The sequence below is a fragment of the Myotis brandtii genome, unplaced genomic scaffold, assembly GCF_000412655.1.
Source record: "Myotis brandtii unplaced genomic scaffold, ASM41265v1 scaffold1036, whole genome shotgun sequence".
Lineage (NCBI taxonomy): Eukaryota > Metazoa > Chordata > Mammalia > Chiroptera > Vespertilionidae > Myotis > Myotis brandtii.
The window spans coordinates 177,443-191,933 of record NW_005353477.1 but is presented as its reverse complement, the minus strand read 5'-3'; the positions used below and the strand labels follow the sequence as shown (position 1 = coordinate 191,933).

The following is a 14,491-nucleotide window of genomic DNA, read 5'->3' as shown; positions in this document are numbered from 1 at the left end:
AGTGCGGAATCTCAGAGGGAAGGTGGGGGAGGGTGAGGGGGGGTGGGAGGTAATCAATCAAAGACCTTATATGCATAGATGCATAACCCATGGACACAGACAATAGGGTGCTGAAGGCCCGAGGTGGGGGGTAGGTCAGGAGGGGGATAAGAGGGGAAAAAGGAGTCATATATAATACTTTCAACAATGAAGAATTATTAAAAATAAAAACAATAAAAGCAGATTCCTATTTTAATGCAACCTCTGGCCTTTTGATAATGTAGCAAAATACTTTGGCAAAGTTTATTAGTGCTCCTCTTCCCCTGCTGTGCCCACCCCCCCACCCCCTCCCCACCACTAAGACAGTGGGAAAGAAGGGGTGCAGACAGCCTAATGGCTCCCCTTTCACTAGTCACTTTGGTATTTAAGGTAGCTACAGAGTGCTTGGCCATTGATCTGCTCACTGTCATCCTGCTTAAATCAATAATCTATTAGTCCCTTTAAATTAGAGTTAGATTCATCAAATGCCCTTGAGAGGCCTCAAACATTGTGTTCCTTATTCCAGGCAAGCGCCATCAGTCTATGGAATGATAAAATTTTTGCTGGAAAAACTCTGCAGGCTCAGCAGACAGTGTGTCCTGTATTAGCTCATTCAGCGATCTCAGGCAGGCCAAAAAAGCAGTGGGGGGGGGGGGGGGGGGGGGGGGGGGGGGGAGTGGCTTTGTGTCATTCAATCAGACAACTGCATGCCCGCCGTCCTGATGTGATTTCAGTTTGGGGACACAGCCTTTTGAGGAATCATTCGGATCTGCTTTTGGCCTCCTGCTTGTTATTTATTCCCTTGCTTCCTTATTGTCTTATTCAGTGCTCTTTGGTGATTGCATCCCAGACAAGCAGCAGCCTCCGATGGGGCATCTCAACGGCTCACCAGATGGGCTGCCTTGCTTCGTCAGGGAATGGCCAAGACAGAGAACTTCTGCTTGGCTCCGGGGGTCCCTCCCTGCCCAGAGCAGAGTCAGCACCAGAGGTGCTGAGGGCGCTTCTCTGGGCTGCACACAGGCGAAAGGAGACAGTAAGCTGCCCAAACCTGCGTGGGCAGACACGAACTTCCAGCCCTGATTTCCAACCCCTCCATCCCTGCAACATAGAGATGGCTATCACTAAGGAAAACAAAGCTAGGATCACTTTCCCCGTATAAAAATTCATTACAGGTCTCCTCTGCCTCTAATTCAGAGGTGGGGGAACATCTGGCCTGCAGGCCGTAAAAGACCTTCGAAATCATTTGGTCTGGCCCTGCCAAGGCATTAGGGGTGAGTTAATTAAATGTTTGACCACAGATAGCAGGCTCATTTTTAAGTTGAAAATTTTGTATGGGCCGTGAAGGATGTTATAAATATCCAAATGGCCCTTGGCAGAAAAAGGGTTCCCCGCCCCTGCATTAGTGCTCCTCAAAGTGTGGTCCATCCAGACCAGCAACAAGCAACAGAATTCTGGGGAAGGTGGGGAGGGCAGGCACTTGCTTAAATTAGTTATTTTCATTCTATCTACGACAAAGGACCATTTCTTACCCTCCTACCCTAAACCCATCAAGGATTCATAAAACCCAATAAAAACCAATCCCTAGGAAAAAAACATGTAAATAAAATGGATCTTTAGAAAAAAGGAATTATGAAAAAGGTGACCACAACACAACCTCCAACTTAGGAAACATGTTAGTAGACATCAGATTTCTCTGTCCAGTTGTGGTACAAGTTTCTAAACACTTGCTCTCGATGTCCACACCTGTTGGGGACTGGCCAGGGGCAGGTTAGGGAAGGACACAGTCCACAGATGGCATTTTGAGAAGCACTGCTCTGAAGGACTTCGAACTCAGAGGGTGTTTGCAAGCAAAACAAAAACAAACTAAGCAAAACCTCCACCGACTGAAATGGTGCAAAGTAGAAGGCCAGCACAACCAGTGACACAGCTTTCTTAAACACGGCCTCAATTCCGGAGGTTAATTCATCCCCAAAATTCAAAAGACAAAAAAAAAAAACTAATGCTGTTGCCTGTTAAGAGGAGTTGGCACTTCCAAACTTAACTCACCTGAGAAAACAGTCTAAATGTCCTTGTTGTTACAACACACCTGAGCGACATTTAAACACACAGAAAGTCTCCAACAATAGCTCCCTTCACAATTCCTAACATGCTTGGCATTTTTTCTAAAGGTTAGATTAAGTAGCAGATACCATTTTTAAGAGAGAGCTCAGTATACAATTTTTTTTTCCCTTTGTGAGAACTAATTTACTGCTGGCTAAACCACGTTGACAGATTTCAGGATTTAACGTTGGGCCTGATTAGAGGCAGGCTTCTTGCCTTATGAAAACACTGCCTTTTTGCTAGAACCTTCCATGATTAAGACAGTATTTTAATGCACTCTCTGGGCAGCTGAGCCTTAAAAGAAAAAAAGAGTTGTAAAGCAAAAGGCATTTCCTGCAAGACCCCCAGGGAATTTGAGCCCAGAGCTCCAGACCTATGGGAGGGAGTCATTTCAGCTAATTAAGAGAGAATAGCAAAGTGTTGCATTTGGTCAAAACATTCAGTTGGGCTTCATTTTTGTTGGCACCAAAGAGAGCCGGTCTGGATATTTTCCCCTCTTTTTCTGTGGATTCACTGCAGGATTGCAAGGCCCACAGCTCACATACATTAGGGAGAAAGTCAAAGGAAACGCCAAAGTTCAACTAAAGTACAAGTAATTAGAACCAGATTCTCCTGTGTGCGCATGCGTGTGTGTGTGTGTGTGTGTGTGTGTGTGTGTGCGCGCGCGTGTGTTGTATTAAAATACAATTTACATGCCTCCAAACGTTGGAGTGGGGGCAAAAGAACTCCATATACTGTCGCTCATTTAATTTTCCTGTCGCCTCTTGGTGAGGGGGGTCTGCTTTTAATCAACTTTCAGGGGAAGCGGTTTGGTTCCACACACACACGGGTTTTGCAAATCTGTGAATCGCATTCTGAAATTAGGTAATTGCCAAACAAGAAAAGCTCTGCTTTACAACGGTCTTGCTTGCCGCACACCGCTGCTGGCTTTGTTATTATTAAGCAGCTCCAAGATTAGTCCAGGGTTCGGGGCAGGCAAGGGAAGGAGGGGGTGTTGGGAGAAGGAAAACATCATTGTGGGGCTTTGGCAGCCCTGACTCAGTAACCTGCCCATGACCCTGAGGAGTGTGTGTTTGCCCGGGTCACCCGGGATCCTGGTGGAGTGCTGGAGCTGGGCTATGAGAATCCCTGCTATTCTGACCACACATGCAACAGGTGCGGGACACAGGCAGGGGCCAAACGTAGGGCTGGGGGAGACTTTGGTTGACTCCTTAAAAGCCTTCTTTTGCAAAATATGGTCCGGGGGCAGGGGGGCGGGGGTGGCAATGCCATCACCAGGTGATTGGTCAAAATCAAGTTCTCAGCTTTGCCCAGAAATGCCTGTCAATCACAATAGGCATCGTAAGAAAATCCTCACTTAATTCCTAGGAACATGAGCAACATTGGAGACACCCTGACTTGTGAAAAGGTCTTGTGACTGTCCTCACCTCCCCAAGCATTGTGCCGAGTCAATTTGGCATGGGAACTCAGTCGGCTTCCCTCTGCACAGGTCCTTACGAAATGCCCCACCTTGTTAAGTACTTAATATATTAAGGTCTTCAAGCTGGGTGTGTGTTTATGCTCACCAGAAACCAGAAGCCTTCGTTCTCTCCCACGGAATTTTGGCAGTGGATCTGAGTTGGCAGGGGGTTCAAAGTTGCACCGGAAGAGCCTGAACTAATAGGATCTACTATTTACTGAGCCCTTACCGTGTGCCTGGGGCTGTGCTCAGTGCTTAATAGGCCTTCACTCATTTACTCCTCCCAAAACCACGGGGAGGGGAGGGACCAGGAACTCTGCCCCTTAGAATTAGGAAATTTAAAAAGATAGCACCCCTCTCGGCCTTTACAGAAGAGATTTCAATGGCTCCCTATAGACAACTCTTAGTTCACCAAACCCCACATTTTCACTTCTTATTTTCCATCTCCCTCATTTATTTCCTCTGCTAGAAACATCAAGGGGTATGGTCTTAGTTACCCAAATTTGAGAACTGCAGAATTGCATCCCTTCCTTTCTTTTAATTCACGGTTATAAATTGTCCAGACCAGCGGTTCTCAACCTGTGGGTCACGACCCCTTTGGCGGTCGAACGACCCTTTCACAGGGGTCGCCTAAGACCATCCTGCATATCAGATATTTACATTACGGTTCATAAGAGTAGCAACGTTACAGTTATGAAGTAGCAACGAAAATAATTTTATGGTTGGGTCACAACATAAAGAACTGTATTTCAAGGGCCAGAAGGTTGAGAACCACTGGTCCAGACACTGGTTTGAGCCCAGACATTGTTGTTTTGAACAAGATAGTTTGGGCCTTTAAAAGAGAGAGAGGGAGGCTCAGTAGCCACTAATCACTGTACTGTAGCTACACCTGCCTGGGCTCCCGGCCAGCAGCAGAAATTATTTCTGGGACTGACTTTTACCGTGGGAAGTGCTGTCATATTTTCATAAGGGACCGTGACACGTTCAGCACCTACATTTCATTTTTATAATGTGCTTTCTCGCTTCAAGGAATATAGTCGAAAATTATCTCATAGGTTGTTTTGGGTGACGTTTTTAACATACGAGGCTTTATATCACTATTTTCTAGGGCATACTAAGATAGCTTTGACAGGATTCAAATAAATTCTCCCTTAAAATCACTTAACAGGCAGCCCCGTCTAAGTACTTATTAATGATCTGAACTGAGAGGCATCAGAAATGGAACTGTATTAACTGAACAAATGCCGGAACGGGCCTCGGGACTCGTGTGCGCATGAAGCTAATTGCACCACAGGATTAAGGTCCCCCTGAAGAGTTTATCTCAACACCAAACGATTCAGCTCCATATTCCACTTCTAATCAGGGTTCCCATCATTTCTAAAAAAGCAATTATTGCACTAATAAATGACATTCTATTATCTGTTCAAATTTCCTGTGCCCAATGTAGATTAAAATAGGAGCATTAAAATGTATAAGGTCTCAGATACACATTTCTTGGCTTCTGTACTGTGAATACATTTTTTAAAAAAATTTCAACCACGTTGGTGGCAGCCTCACAGAAAAGCAATGGGGGAGAGGCTTTTTGGGATATTTAAGGAAGAGGACAATGAAATTATGCTTTGTCGCATGGGAATCCTTGCCACTCTTCTGCGGTCTGAGAAAGTTCAAGTGAAATTACACCAGAATTTAGCCAAACCCCTCTTAACAAAACAATGCTCTGCTCACTCAGTTATGTTTGCTGCAAAGGATCTTTTCTGTTGCACACTCATATTAGTGGTCTCAAAATAACTTTGAAACCAATTTAATCCTCGTTGTGTGGATTTTCTTGGTTCCAAAAAAGAACTAAAACACCATGAACCTGCAGAAAATGGTGTGTAGGGAAGTGATGGGAAGGGCACAGGTTTTGCTGCCAGATGAACTGAATTTGAATCCCTCCTCTGTTACTTTCCTTTACATCTCTGAGCACCATCGGGAGTCCTGAGTGCATGAAGCCCAGTGTCTCCTTTCTGAAAATGCAGACACTCCTAAAATTCCTGTTGGTGAGCTGGTGACAGGCAGGCAGTATTTGCAACTTGCCCAGCACACACACAGTAAGTGCCTAATAAGTGATAGACAACCCTGACTCCCCCCCCCCCCCCCACATATCTTTCCCTTGTACTTCCTTAATCTATGGTGGCTGTTCTTTTCTTTTTTTAAAATGTATTTTTATTGATTTCAGAGAGGAAGGAAGAGGGGGAGATAGAAACATCAATGATGAGAAAGAATCATTGATCGGTTGCCTCCTGCCCACCCCACACTGGGAATCGAGCCCCCAACCCGGGCATATGTCCTGACTGGGAATCGAACCCTGACCTCCTGGTTCACAGGTTGATGCTCAACCACTGAGCCACACCAGCCAGCTGGTCTAGGGTGGCCGTTCTTAACCAACACAGATTCTGCTCCCCAAGAGACATTATGCAGTATCTGGGGCAATTTTGGCTGTCATAATTGGGGGCCCCCACTGGCTTTTAGTGGGTACAGGCCAGGGATGTTACTACATATCCCAGAAGGCACAGGACAGCTCCCTCCGTCCCCAACAGCAACAGCAATGGATTATCATGCCTAGATTTTAAATGGTGCTGAGGTTGAAAAGCCCTAATATAGGGTAAGGATGCTTCTTGTGGGGAGACTTTAGGCAAAGGAGTAGGACAGCAAGTAAAATAATTTCCTGTAGCACCAGAGAAGTGGAAACTGCACAGAAGAGCCCTGGCCGGTTGGCTCAGTTGGTTGGAGGGTCATCCCATGCACCAAGGGTTTGCTGGTTCTATTCTCAGTCAGGGCACATACCTAGGTTGCGAGTTCAATCCCTTGTCTGGGGCATATGGGAGGCAACTGATTGATGTTTCTCTCTCACATTGATGTTTCTCTTTCACATTGATGTTTCTCTCTCTCTCTCTCTCTCTCTCTCTCTCTCCCTCTCTCTCTCTCTCTCCCTTTTTCTCCCCCTTCTCTCTCAAATCAATGAACATATCCTTGGATGAGGATAAAAAAAAAAGACAGAATGCATATGCTCATCTCCTAACTCTGCCTCTAAGCAGTCACTTCTCCTACCTGAGCCTCAGCTTCCTAATCTGAAAAGCAAAGATGACAAGTCTGCATACAACACTGCAAGGTTTACACTCTGTAAACTACAAAACTATAAAACCACATAAAAATGAGAGCTAACACTTCATTATTAGAGTCTTTGAAAGGCAGGTATCCTAATCTGACTAATATTATTACCTTAGGAGATGATAGAAATATCTTTGGAGTCTAGTCTAATAATAACTTAGAGTATTAATAACTAACAGTTCTGGAGCATGCACTATAGGCTAGCCACCATCACCATTCCGCTCTGAGCATTTTACACATATTAATTACTTGATCCTCATAATGATCCTATGGGATAGTTCCTCTTAGTAGTTCTTTTTTACAAGGAAGAACTGGAGACACAAGGCGGTTAGGTAACTTGCTGAAGGCCACACAGAGCAGAAAATTGAAGGCAAATGGTCTTGGGTTCAAGACAATGGGTGTGACCAGGTGTTGGGAGAAGACAACAACATTCTCCCTTATGACTACACTAGAGGCACGGTGCACGAAAATTATGCACTGGGGGGGGGGGGCCCTCAGCCCAGCCTGTGCCCTCTCACAGTCCGGGAGCCCTCGGGGAATGTCTGACTGATGGCTTAGTCCCGCTCCCCGTCAGTTGGACATCCTTAGCGCTGCCAGGGAGGCAGGAGAGGCTCCCGCCACCACTGCTTTGCTTGCCAGCTATGAGCCTGGCTTCTGGCTGAGCGGTGCTCCCCTTGTGGGAGCGCACTGACCACCAGGGGGCAGCTCCTGCGTTGACTGTCTGCCCCCTGGTGATCAGTGTGCATCATAGCGACCAGTCTTTCGGCTGTTCGGTTGATTTGCATATTAGCCTTTTATTATATAGGACAGAACTTTTCTGGCAAGAGGTTGGCAAAATCTCTGGCAGCAAATTTGACAGATTAAGTCAAAGACACACAGTTACCCCAAGATAAAGACCAAAAGTTAACCTGGAAAACTAAAAATGAAGCTAAGGGGACAGAAATAAAGCCTTTTTTTTTCTTTCCAGTCAGAGCAATAAAATAGGAAAGTCCCTCAGAAGTCAACACAAGAATTAAAAGCCTCTCTCTCTCTCTCTCTCTCTCTCTCTCTCTCTTTCTCTCTCTCTTTCTCCCCCCCTCCCACATCTTCCCTGCTAAGAAACCAACCCCCAGCAGGCAGAATGGCAGCAGCTAAGACCAAGGTTCCAAGGCCTTTGGCAGTGGTCCAAGGGCGTGTGACTACACACTGTGAGGAGCAGCAAGTCAGGCCAAATGTGGTCAGCAGTATTGCCGGCTGCTCCAGGCTCTGCTAGGGGTTGGGGGCTCTGGACCAACCCCTCCCACCGTGTCCCTAAGCATATTTGGCACGAAAATGAAACCAGCATGGAGAATTGTTGCTGCCTACAGATTTGGAATCCCCGAATGAGGAGCTGAATTACTCTCTTCCCTGAGGTCCAGGGTGTGTGGAAGGAGTGACTACAGCAGAAAAATAGAAAATAAATATACCTGCCAAACCTTCCAGTTGACTAATATGAAGATTTTGTTAGTGCTAGAGTTGAGCAGAACAGATCAGTTCAAAAGTATACATTTGGGGATATTTTTAAAGATTCTTAAGTTTCTATATGGAATTGTTCAAATTAGAGAAACACTATAACATTGATTTTTTTTTCTTTCATAACAGTGGTTTCTCAATATTTCTTGATGTGAGAAGGTGAGAATTTCAAAGTGCTTTACTTCTAGTTCTTATGAAAGAAATTGCTAAGGAAAACTTGAAAATATCAAAGAAATTTTCACCAATCTCCAAGCTATAGCAGGCCGCAAGGCTTAAGTCTTTTGGGATATTCATTCCTTCAGGGAACTTTCCTTCTTTCTGCAAATTGAGGCATATAGTTGGAAGTGTGAACTTTGGAGCCAGCCTGCCTGGGTTCAATCTTAACTCATCTACTTACTAGCTGTGTGACTTTGGGCAAGTTACTTAACCTCTCTGAGCCTCAATTTCCCTTTCTATAAAATGATAGCATATCCCTCCTTAGATCATTGTAAGCATTAAACAATAATGCACTGTAAAGCACTTGACACATGCCTGTCACATAGCAGTATTAGACAGTTATCATCTTTACTGTATCAAGGGTCATTATTGTGTTGATGAATCTCAATATACTCACCTTCCTGTCTTTCTCCTACCCATCAATCTCATATCTTGATTTTCTAACTTTCACTTCCATTTCCCTATCAAAATAGTAGTCCCTCCTATACTAGTACATGCTACTATGAATAAAGCAAGTTGAGTCAACTGTCCCTTCCCAGCCTCTCAGGCATTAATGTAAAGTATCACAACGACCATCTCCTCTTGGTTTTCTTAGTTCATCCCCACCCCACATGCCTAGAAGCCTCAGAAGCAGCTTCTTTAAACAACTCCTTACCATAGAAATTTGTCATTGGAGAGCCTTCCATAGTTGCTGTAAACCCCAAGTGGCAGACCTTTGGATGGGCTGAATGGGAGGCTGGGCAGCACGGGGCAGTGACTACCAACTGACAACATCCAGCCGCTGACAAATATTTATCGAGCACCTGGCAGGTCCAGAGACTGTGCTACATGCTGGGTTAGAGGGAAGTTAGAAGACACTGTTCTTGGCCCACACAAATGGACAACTAAAAATACCAGATGGTAAAATCGGCCCCAACCTGGAAGGAGGTCCTGAAGGGTGCCCAAGGCTGCCATGACCTGGCATGTTACTTGCACTCACGGAGGCTTCAGCTGCCTCGCCTTTAAACACCCAGAGCTTAAAAGAGTGCTCGGGACATAGCATAAGCACAGTAAATGTGGTCTGAAAAAAAATTAATGAGTGAAAAGAATGAAATCTGCATAGGAATCCTTCTATGAGCTATCAAAGGATTAATGACAGTTTCAGCCAATTCAGCGGCATCTGCCAACAGCACAGTTATATGGTGGTGGGTGATCGGAGGTGTGTTTTCACTCACATTACCCTGCTTGCTCCCTCGAGACAAAGGTGTGAAGAGCCATCATGATCCGTTTTTAAATCTCCATTATCGCAGGAGGAAATGGAAGCTTAGAGAAGGTAAATGACTTGGCCAAGGTCACACTGTTAGGAAATGGCTTGATCCAAAAAAGCTTCCTGAATCCACACACAAGATTATTATGAACAAGAAACAAAGCACTCATTTATAGTCTCAGCTGTCCTATTCATTTTTTAATGTTTTAAGACAAGGTTGGCAAACTTTTCCAGTAAAAGGCCAGATAGGAAGTACTTTCGGCGTTGTAAGCCATATAGTTGGTCTCCATCACAGCCACTCAGGTCTGCCATTGTCAGAGGAAAGTGATTATAGACAAGATGCAAATGAACAAGTGTGGCATGTTTGAATAAAACTTTATTTATAAAAACAGGCCACAAGGCTAGATTAGGCTCAGTTTCCTGACCCCTGCTTTAAGATAAAGGATTTGTTTGTTTATTTATTAACTTAGAGAGGAAAGAGAAACATTTATTTGTTGTTCCACCCAGTTTTATTGGTTGGTTGATTCTTCTTTGTACCCTGACTGGGGATTGAACCTGCAACCTTAGAGTATCTGGATGACACTCCAACCAACAGAGCTACTCAGCTAGGGCTAAGCTATTAAAACGATTTCTTCATGTAGTAACTGCACATGTTACTATAAAATCCATGCTTTTCTTTGCTTCCAGAGTAAAGGCAGAGTATGATAGCCATATGTCAGAGATGTGGGAAATATTTTAAGGATGTTAATGCTATAGTGTACATAATATTTATGTCCACCATAAATGTGTAAGGTCTGCACCTTCCCTTCAGAACTAACCTCATGCATGCATTTTTATTAGTTAGGGAGGTCAATATGTCTATCACAAGTTCATTTTAAAATTCCTCCCTACATATTCTGTCTGTTGAGATTATTTATCACACCTTGTTCCCTGGCCTAGAGCCAGGCAGAATATGGGGGTTTTAATACCTTTAATCCATTACATGGATTTTTTAGAGCTCCATAAGACAAAATAAAATGCGCTCTCATGGTCATACATGCAATAAACCTGATATGCCACTTAATATTTCACATCCCATTCTATATTTCAGCTGTGATGGCTTCCAGCTTTCAATGTGCAAAATGACACTATTTCAGCCATCTTTTTGCTCCAATCTCTGTTGTTGTTCGGTTAGAGAACTCCTGAGAATTCATAAACAATAAATCTCACCATGACTTCGAGGGCTGATTATTATTGCTCCCCAATATTCTGAAGAAGTATTGACATATGCCACCCAGTTGGCAATCTGAATTGGTCATGTTTATGTTTATTAGGCCATGCTACCTTGTTTTGAGTGCGTTATTAGCATGGTAGCTGGTCTCTGAAGACAGCCTGCTCAATGAACCACACTTCTAGGGATCCACACCATTTACCTTTGAATCTGAGCTGCTACTGTGATTTCCTTTTGATCAATAGAATGTGGCGAGGGTAATGGTGTGTTACACATGAGGCTAGATCATGAGGAGCCTTGCGGCTTCCATCCGGGATTCTTTGCAATGCTTATTCTGGGGGAAGCCATGTAAAGAGCCCTGGGACCACCACGCTGTAAGGAAGCCCACATCACAAGAGGAGGCCGTATGGAGACAGAGCTGCTCAGGCAGCCTCCAGCTGTTCCATCGACCTCAGTTGAGGAACTACACATGTGAATGGAGGAGCCATGCTGAACAACCAGCTTAGTCAAGCTCTCAGATGAGCCCACCCCCAGCACCAGCTCACTGCAGCCATTTGAAAGACCCCAAGTGAGACAGAACCTTGAAAGTTTTAAGCCACTAAGTACTGGGCTGGTCTGCTGTGTAGCAATAGGTAACTGAAGTTAATTCTATAGTTAATTGAAGATTATTTATTGTGGAGCCATGAAGAACCTGTGGCCATGGCCCACCTCAACTCTTCCAGAATCTAGTAGATAGTAATTTGGCATCATATGCACTGTCCAAGCTTGACATGCATTCCTGCCAGTTACAAGAGCAATGGAATAACTCCATCTAAAAGTAAAAAAATTAAGATATTCTGTATTTTTTTAAAAAGTATCATTGCTTGGTTATTAATTCAAAGACTGTAATGATTAAGATATCATGGAATAAGGCTCTTAATGCACTGTCCAAGCTTGACATGCATTCCTGCCAGTTATAAGAGCAATGGAATAATTCCATCTAAAAATAAGAAATTAAGACATTCTGGATTTTTTAAAAAGGTATCATTGCTTGGTTAGGAATTCAAAGACTGTAATGATTAAGATATCATGTAATAAGGCTCTTAAAAATTAAAATATCAACTGTAATCCAATGTCTCTTTTTCTCAAATTGCTTAGAAAACTCATTCATATCCACCTGCGCCCACATGTGAGCACCACCTGCCCATCCCCTGCACACACCCTCTTTTATTTTGAGATGCAGCTGTCTCCTTATGGGGTGGTTGTTTTTTATTTGTTCCTCCAGGGGACAGATTGAATCAGCCCCCCCACACTGGACATTGCAATTCAAAATAATAGCAAAAGACCTGCAGGTAATGAGCCATAATCCTCACTTGATACCCACGAAGGAGGGTTTAGATCACTTGCTCTCTGTTACCTTTCATGAAACATCTGTTTCATATGAGCCAGTTAAAAGTGCATACATCTGTAAATAATAAGCCTGTGTGTGCACATAATTTAATGAATCAGGACATAAAAAGGGATTGAACAGTAGGGGCAAAGCAATTAGAGTAACTGCCCATTTTGTTAAAAAAATGTATTGTTTCCAGCTTTCACTTGGAAACCCTTTTATTATTCTGTGGGTTCTGAGACTTCCAGCCTTCCTCACTCCCCCACCTCCCCCCACAAAGAAAATAGGAGTGGACTTTGCATCATTGGCCGAGGGAAGGAAACCCACATTATGCAAAGCTGGGTGGGGAACTTCCAACTCACTTTTTCCTACTCAGGGGGGTACCTGAACGCCTCTGTGCCTGGGAACTCTCCTCCATCAAGTGGAGAAAGAACAGCACTTCCTCTCAGGCTGCTGTGAGGTTTAGATGACATAAGCCATTTTGCGCACTTGGCAGATAATATGCATTTAATATTAGTTACGATGATGATGGTGATTATTTCATGAAAAAAATCTAGCACAATTTGCAACCATCTAGGGGGAAAAACACAAAATAAAGTTCCTTTTGCCCTGGCCTGTGTGGCTCAGTTGGTTGGGCATCGTCCTGTGCATGGAAGGGTTGTTGGTTAGATTCCCCGTCAGGGCCCAGGCCCAGGTTACAGGCTTCGTCCCCAGCAGGGGGCATGCGGGAGGCAGCCAATCAATGCTCGCTCTCGAATGGATGTTTTTCTCTCTCCCTCTCCCTTCCTCTCTTCTGAAAATCAGCGAAAAAAAAATATTTTTAAAAGTTCCTCTTGATTTGGTCCTATTTCTATTTACTTTCTTCACACCATTTCTAGGGATGGGGAGAAAAAAGAGGTGGGGTGGGGAGGAGGAGCAGCCATGTCTTGGTTAATGGGACGTACCATTAGACAATCTATTCCTAGGCCATCAAAGTAAGTGCCAGAAGCTCAGGGAAATACCCCATTCTTCTATTTTCAGGCCTGTTTTCCAGCTAGTTCATTTACAAGGGCTTGCCATAACAGCCAATTCGAACCTCCCAAGTTTTGACAGCCCCCCAAGTTTGCTTCAGTTATTTCGAGTAATCCCGAAACACACAAATAAATAAAAGCTGACACCACTTGTGATGTTCTGAATTTCAAGGTTGTTGTCACTGGATTGCTCTCAGCATCTTTCTTGAACACCTATTATGTGCCAGGCACTGATTACAAAGCAAAGCACGTATGTATTAGCAGGAGAAGGCACTTGTGGGAGAGAGCATGGGACTTCCTAGAACACATAGGGAGGCATCCATAGAGCATGGCTTGTTTTGCCCGCCTTCATGACGTTTAAGTTGAAAGTAGCTGAAAAATGTTGGAAGATACTCTGTCGATTTGAAAATCAAACACAGGACTAGAAATTCGTATGCCACCTTGGTACGATTGCTACAAAGAATATAATTAAGTCCAGCCCACAGGGATTCTGTGGAAATCCTGGTTTAGCTCCACAAAGTAAGTCTTAGCAAAAGAAGTGCTAAGTATGTGTCAGGCCCCAGGAAAAACAGTTCCACCCAGAAGGAAAGCAAGTTAAACAATGACTGAAATCACCACCCCGCAGTTTTCTGTTTACATTCTCCTACAGTCTATTTGCCAGCTACATAAAGAGATCATTAGAGCTCCGCAACAGCAAGAGGGAAGGAGAAGAAAGGCTAAAGAAAGAGGCAAGTAAAGAGAGTGAACAAATATTTAAAAAATATTAATAGCTGGAGTATATGGAGCTGCACTGTTCCATACAGTAGCCACTAGCCACATGTGGCTACTGAAAGCTAAGAAAATTAAAATTAAAATTAAATGAAAGATTTAGTTCCTCAGATATATTAGCCGCATTTCATGTGCTCAGTCACCACAGGTGGCAACTACTGTATTGGACAACGCAGAATCATAGATCATTTCCACCACTGTAGAAAGTTCGATTGGACGGTGCTGATATCTAGCATAGTAAGTAGTGGTTTGCTTGAACATGTCCGTGACTAAGCCATCGTTAACGGAGTACTGACCAGGGAGGTGCAAGTACTCTACTAGCCTGGGAAAAGCAGAAGCAAAGGACACACGATCTGAACTCAAAGACTTCCCAGGGTTAGTAAGGGAACCCAACCAATAAAACACAGCAACACACACACACACACACACACACACACACACACAACACAACACA

At 44.0% G+C, this 14,491-nt stretch overlaps 1 protein-coding gene across 4 annotated transcripts in view; it reads right to left on the bottom strand.

The window, feature by feature from the left end:
• The window catches only part of RARB (retinoic acid receptor, beta), a 156,927-nt gene that overhangs the window by 131,181 nt on the left and 11,255 nt on the right, over positions 1–14,491 (bottom strand). Inside the window, exon 1 of one of the 4 annotated variants that reach the window (XM_005856596.2) lies at positions 3,684–3,748. The exons of the other annotated variants lie outside the window; for them this stretch is intronic. The gene's annotated coding sequence lies outside the window, so the exon portion shown is untranslated. Of the gene's footprint in view, positions 1–3,683; positions 3,749–14,491 lie in introns of those variants that run through there. 4 annotated transcript variants of the gene reach the window in all.